This window comes from Monodelphis domestica, chromosome 7 (assembly GCF_027887165.1).
Source record: "Monodelphis domestica isolate mMonDom1 chromosome 7, mMonDom1.pri, whole genome shotgun sequence".
Classification (NCBI taxonomy): domain Eukaryota; kingdom Metazoa; phylum Chordata; class Mammalia; order Didelphimorphia; family Didelphidae; genus Monodelphis; species Monodelphis domestica.
The window spans coordinates 148,185,083-148,191,835 of record NC_077233.1 but is presented as its reverse complement, the minus strand read 5'-3'; the positions used below and the strand labels follow the sequence as shown (position 1 = coordinate 148,191,835).

The window sequence follows — 6,753 nt, the reverse complement described above, 5'->3', positions numbered from 1 at the left end:
TTTGGGGGGGTGGGGGAGGGAGGCAGGCAAATAGTAGCATGACTTCCTGAAAGCAGAGCTTCTTATTCTTAACCTTGGATCCATAGACTACACTCCCCTCCTCTTCATTTTAATAGGCGATTTCCTGAACAGTTGCATGTATTTTGTTTTATGCATTTAAAAATATTATTTCGAGAAGTCCATAGGCTTCATCAGCCTGCTAAATGGATCCATGAGACAAAAAAAGATCCAGAATCCCGGCCATGGAGCCGTGATTGCCAAGCATCTGAGCGGGGCCCACTGCGCTGAGGGGCGCTGAAGATTGAGGAATGACACGGTGGCAGGAGGCGTTAATTAGGAGGTCTGAAACTAGCCCGGCTCAATTGCACTCGGGGGTCTTAGTTTCCACATTTCCACCTCAGTTCTTCCACTTGTTGTCTAATATGCGCATGAACGTGGATGCATTCTCATTTTCTTTTCTCTTTTCTCAGGGCCTGGAAAGAGGACAGTCAAAAGCTCCGGGACTTCTCCACCCCTCCACCCACCCCTTTCCTTAGGACCCAAGCTTTGCCCGATTCCTCCTCGGAACCCGTTCTGGTTTATTGCGCGGGGCCTGAAGAATAAAAGAGCCGGGCTCTCTGTGGGCATCGCCATCTGCCTTCTCACCTCCTCGGGCTGCTGGCTGATCCAGGAAGCTGGGCTGAGGGCAGACTCAGCTCAATGATCGTCTTTGAGGATGTTGGCTTTTGAAATCTTACAGGAAGGGAGTCACAGCCCCAGCCCAGGAAGAGATGAAGAGCTCAAGATGAGAATGGTATCTGGGGCCCTCAGCAGGCACCACAGCAGAAGATCGAGCCTCCGGCGTCCCCCTCAGCCACGACCCTGACCCTGACGAGACTGTGATGGGGGAAGCTCTTTTGAGACCCAGGACCCCTGCGCTCCCGGTAGGGCACTGAAGGTACGCGGCGGTAACCGCCGAACTCTCCAGAACCCCGTCCCTCTCCCGGCCTTCTAGGACCTCGCCGTGAAGACACTTAAAGCATCAGACGGAGCTCTGACAGCTCTTCTTCCTTTGCTTTTATGTCTGGCCCCCAGGAGGGGCTTAAGAATGGGGACATTCCTGCCTCTTTCGGCTTGAGGGAGAGATACATATCCTGGTGCGAAAGTTCTGAGCTCTCCAAGGTAAGCCGGCGGCCAATTTAGCCCAGCAAACCCTCACTTCTGGGAAGAGGAGACGGCAGAAGGAAGAAAGGTGGGAACTGGCTGGGAGGAAGGAGCGGGGGGAGGTGACGCGGGTGTTGGCTGCATGCCTGAGACAACAGACATTGCCGAGGCAGAGCACAGGGATGGCATTGTAAGAGCATCTCCGGAAGATGACAGGCGCAGAGAGGTTAGCGCTCTTGGGAACTGGGCACAGCTTAGAACATCTGAGCTGGGGGGAACCTTAGAATGGAGCACAGAGCGCAAGAGCACCCACTGATAACCGCAACTGACTTTTATATTGTGCTTTAAGTCAGCGTGGTGTAGTGGAGAGGGAGAGCGAGAGATTTATGATTTCCATTTCTTTAGTAAGATACGAACACACGTGGCCCTTTTATGTAAGGAGATGATGGAGAGTCAGCAAGCCGAAGTCTGATACATACTGACTGTGGCACCAGGGCAAGTCATTTAACTTCTCAACGTTCTCGAGAGCCCTCCGACTGCCCTTTCCAGGGGACTGGCCTTTTCGTGAATAGAGGGAATTTGCTCACTGGGAGTTCCCTCCATAAATGAAAATCACGCGTGGAATCTATATATCTATCCATATTAAGATACAAACACATAGAGAGACACACACATAGATAGGTTTGACTGGAGACCTCTGCGTCTATGAGTATATATTATCTTTGTGTATGTATTTTATACGTAACTGGGTATATACTATATTTAAGTGGATGTGTGTATTATATATAAGTGGTATGTGTATTATATATATATATAACTGGGTATATGTTATATGTAAGTGGGTATGTGTTTTACATATAAGTAGGTATGTGTATAACATATAAAATAGTATATGTATTATATATGAAACTGGAGGTATATATTATACATATGTAAATTTGACTGAATATAAATTTGGTTCTCAGTGTATGTATAAATACATGTGTGTATCTGTATCTATCTTTATCTCTCTCTCTCTCTTCCTTTTCCTTATCCATAGAATGAGCTGGAGAAGGTAATAGCAAACCACTCCAGTATCTCTGCCAAGAAAACCCCAAATGGGGTCACAAAGAGTCAGGTACAACAGAAATGATTGAGTGACGATGCATACACACACACACTCCCACTCCCCCTCCCCCTCCCACCTCCCATATATATTTACCTGGACATGTGTGTGTGTGCGCATCATTTTGTTTTGCAAACGAGGAATTGATGCTAAGAGAAGGGATGTAACTTCAAGTTCATGCCACAAGTTCATGGCAGAGCTAGAGCTTGAACCCTGGTCCCTGGACTTCCAGTCTATTGCTCACTCTAACTATCCCATGATGCTAGATATCCTTCCAGAATGACCAAACTCCTCCCAGCTGTTCTTTGCATGGAAGGAAAATGAGAACGCTACCACCGTGTCCCATCCACGTAGAGCTTTCCAACAGGGAAAAAAATGCTTTCCAATACATTCTTATTTCTCCCTCACAGCACGTGAAGCAGGAAAGCTATATAATTTTGTTTTATGTTAGGAACATAAATTTTTACAAACACTTTTATAGATGAGGAAATAGGCCTTCACAGTATCTTTTAGAAAATAGAAGGAGCTGCCTGGTCCTTTTCTTCTCTCCTCCCTGACCCCTTATGGTTTAGGACCTGGTCAATGGGGAGTGGAGCCTGCAAACCAATAAATATTGATAGAACATAGATTGTTTGGGCAGGTACTTGGTTATTGGGCACATAGAAAAGTGGTTCCTGCTCACAATATAATCCAGGCAGATAATAATTCATACAGATAATTAATTAATTATTAAGTAATTAAAAGAGGGCTTTAAGGAAGAGGAATAGCATAAGAACTATGTTATACTTCAGGTTAGAGAATGGAGTGGGATTAATCAGAAAAGGCTTCCTGGAGGAGGTGATATGATAGTGAATTGCAGATTAAAGAAACAAGAGAATAGAGCTTGCTGTGTGAACTCCTGCCTTCACTACAGTGACTTCCTGACAATGTGATGATATGCATGATCTGGTCTGTGGCCCTTGGGGCTATGACCAGGTCAGGTGCATTTGGGTGGATGCATACTAGGCTGCACCACACAGCTCCCCCCAGTCTCTCTTCACTGGTCTTGTATGAGCTGAGAACAAAAATTCACAACTGCTGAGGGGATGTGGCTGATCAGTACCTAGAAGCTTCTCAGAAGCAGAGGACCATGGATTTAGAGTTCAGTTAGACCCCAGAGGTCTTCTGGTCCAAGATTTAAACCTTAGAGATGAACCAACTAAGGCCCCAAGGAGACATAACCAGGGTCAATTAGAATCTGACAGAAACAGGATTTGAACCCAGAGCTTTTGACTCTAGATTCAGCACTATTTCATTCTACCCACACTTCTGAGTACATCTACCTGCATTCTTACTTCTACCATATTTAGGAAGGTTCCAAGACCCTAAAGTGTCTGTACTCTGCTAAATCTGTCCTTGGGGCCAGAAGAGCCCCCCGGGGAACTTGTACTCTTAAAGACTTCTAAGTAACCAACAAAGTTTTCATTTCTCATTTCCTCCCTCATTCGTGTTTACCCTGATACCCTTGGGAGGGTCATGCCATCTAGCAGATAGGGGTCTAGTTCGTTCAGGGATAGCCTTGGGTAAGATGGGGCAATGCTCCCAAGTAGGTCAAGAAGACTGGTTTCCATTGTCCTTGGGACCAGGATGGGATGCCTTTCCCTGACTAAGAAAGGCAAAACCCCTTGCCACTAGGCTGACAAGCAGTTTCCAATGCCCTCAGGTCCCTGTTTTTAGTGCTGGAAAATATCTTTTTTAAAAAATTATTTTTCCTTCCAATTACATGTAAAAACAATTTCCAATATTTTAAATAGAATTCTGAGTCTCAAATTCTTTCCCTTCCTCCTTCCTCTCACCCACTGAGATAGTAACTAATCTGATATGGATTTTACATGTGCAATCATGTAAAACATTTTTCCATGTCCTTTTGTGGAAGGAAATTAAAACAAAAAATTATTTTTAAGAGAGGGGGAAAAGTTTGAATCAGTTCTTTCTCTGGAAGTAGATGGCATTTTTTACCCTGAGTCCTTTGGGATTGTTTTGGCTCATGGTATTGCTGAGAATAGCCAAGTTATTCAGTTGTTCATACTGTATTGCTGTTACTGTGTACAATGGTCTCCAGGTTCTGCTTACTTCACTCTGCATCCATTTGTATAAGTCTTTCCAGGTTTTTCTGAACTCCCGGCTCATCATTTCTTACAGCACAACAAATAGTATTCCATCACACTCATATACCATAACTTCCTCTGTCATTCCCCAATTGAGAAGTGTCCCTTCACTTTTCAATTCTTTGCACTCACAAAAAGTCTTGCTTTAAATATTTTTGTATATATAAGATTTTTTCCCTTTTTGTTTTTTAAAATCTCTGTGGAATAGAAACCTAGTACCAGTGGAAATGATTACAGAATCATTAAATTAACCTCATTTTATGGGAAAGGAAACATAGACCCTGAAAGGTTATTTGCCCAAGGTTACCAAGCTATTTTTTGGAATGTAAGGAATTAAATTAAGGGTTTGACTAAATATGTGAGAATTCTAAAATAATATGGTGTTTGTCAATTTAAAATATTACAGCTCAAGTCAAAATGACTTTTAATAGCTTTTATTTACAAAGCAAGTGGAAAGAGTGAAAGTAGAAAAATGCAAAAAGAGGGTAAAGAAGATGTCTAGCCTATCACACTAAATATTGCTCCAGTGCTCAGATCAGTCCAGCAGGGTTTGTTAACCCTCAACCAGAGGACCTGGTATTCTACCCATGTGGCCTCCTCCAATAGGGGAAGGCCTCTCCAGAACTAATCTCTCCAGAAGGGAGGAAAGTAAGGCCAACTACTCACTCACCCAAGAAACAGTCCAAGAGCCAAGGTCCCAAGTCAAAGTCGAGGTCCAAATCCAAAGTCACCTCCAAGAGGCAGCTGAAGTTCCAAGCCCAAGATTTAAGTTGGAGACCTTCAGGACTTTTTATAGTCACCTCCTGTCCCTTCCCCTCTTCACAGGGGCCAATCACAGCTTCCAAATTGCCTAGCATTGCCCAGGAAGCAGTATCTGTGAGATCCACCTCTCTTCCTCTGAAGGTATCAACTCTTATCATAGGATTCACGAGTTTCTGATTGATTGGGTTAACAGGGTGGAGTTCTCCAAGTAAGTGACTGTGAACTCCCTTACTTAGTATTAAGTAGGGATTAAATAAGGCTTAAGTAGGGATGTTTTCAGTTTTTGATTGATTAAATTAAAAGTTGCTGGTTGATAGACAAAGTTTGATTCACACTTCACTAACCCTCCTGTGATTCTTTGGGAGATCAGTTTCCCCAATGAATCATTTAACATAACCAGCTTATACCTCTAAAGATCTTCTAGCTAAAGGTGAATACCATATTGCACTTTCTAAGAGGAAACTACAATAGTTAGAGATAAGAGGGAAATGGAAGAGAGAGAGAGAGAGCAAAACTAATGTTTGTTAGGCACGTTGACAAAAATCCAACTGGGGGCAGTCCCCTTTGGCATAAGAGTTTACATTCAAAATAAGTGTGTCCAACCTCCTTCAGTTCAATCAATTACACTCCAAAGTTCACCCTGGATCTTCTGATGCAGTGGAGGTTTTTTGTGGCATTTCCTCCAAACAGTTCATTTTCTTGATTCAAGGAGTTAACAAGCTTTTTTCCTGAAATTTTTCTCAAAATAATTCTTTTTATATTGGATTTTATGAGAATTATACAGGAAGAATCAAGACTCAAATTCAGACTTCCTGACATCCAGTTTAGGATCCTTTCTATTATACTGTGCTTTTTGCTCCCTTCTCCTAAATGGACAAAAATGTGGTCTCTTTCTTTAGTCTGCTGGGCAAATGATATCTCTCTACCTGGTGTAATTTTATTCTATGTCTTCGTCTGGCATTCTCATTTCTAAGGTGTTTGGGTCAGATTTTCACCTCAAATGGAGAATTAGACATGGGATTAGACTAGGAAGGGATTCAGTTGCTTCAGTGTCCAGAGAGAAATGGCTTCCCAGGAGAACTTTATGATGCTCTGGAGTAAGAGTCTCAAGTCAGTAGATTTAACCTTCAATTAAAGAATTGACCACTATTGGCCATCTGATCTCACATAGCCACTCTGCCTGTTGCTTCCCCCATTAGATTATGAGTTTCTTGAGAGCAGCAACCACCTTTTGTTCTTTTTTTTTGTATTCTCGGTGTTTCACATTTAGTAGATGATTAATAAATGTTTGTTGAACAACTGATGCATGGTCTCAGGATTTCTGTTCTTTTGAGAAGGTTCTCTGCAACTAATTATTAGCTTTCATCTTTTCTGTAGAAGGGGGCTCAAAGCACTGGGGTGTGAGTGAAATCTTTCAGCAAGTCATCTGCTTTGTCCCCACATAATGACAGGGTATTCCAGCTGAAAGGAACTGTCAAGACTCTAATTAAATGCACTGACAGATAAGGAAACTGAGGCTCAAACATTGCATGACTTGCCTAAGATCCTACAGCTCATAAGTATTGGAGATGACTAAAAACTCAGATCTTCTAATTT

The 6,753-nt window shown here is 42.8% G+C and overlaps 1 protein-coding gene across 2 annotated transcripts in view; it reads left to right on the top strand.

Moving 5' to 3' along the window:
* The first annotated feature begins 328 nt into the window (after positions 1–328).
* The window catches only part of NLRC3 (NLR family CARD domain containing 3), a 78,863-nt gene continuing 72,438 nt past the window's right edge, over positions 329–6,753 (top strand). For both annotated transcript variants that reach the window (XM_016424106.2, XM_007499085.3), the window contains exon 1: positions 329–1,161. The gene's annotated coding sequence lies outside the window, so the exon portion shown is untranslated. The remainder of the gene's footprint in view (positions 1,162–6,753) is intronic.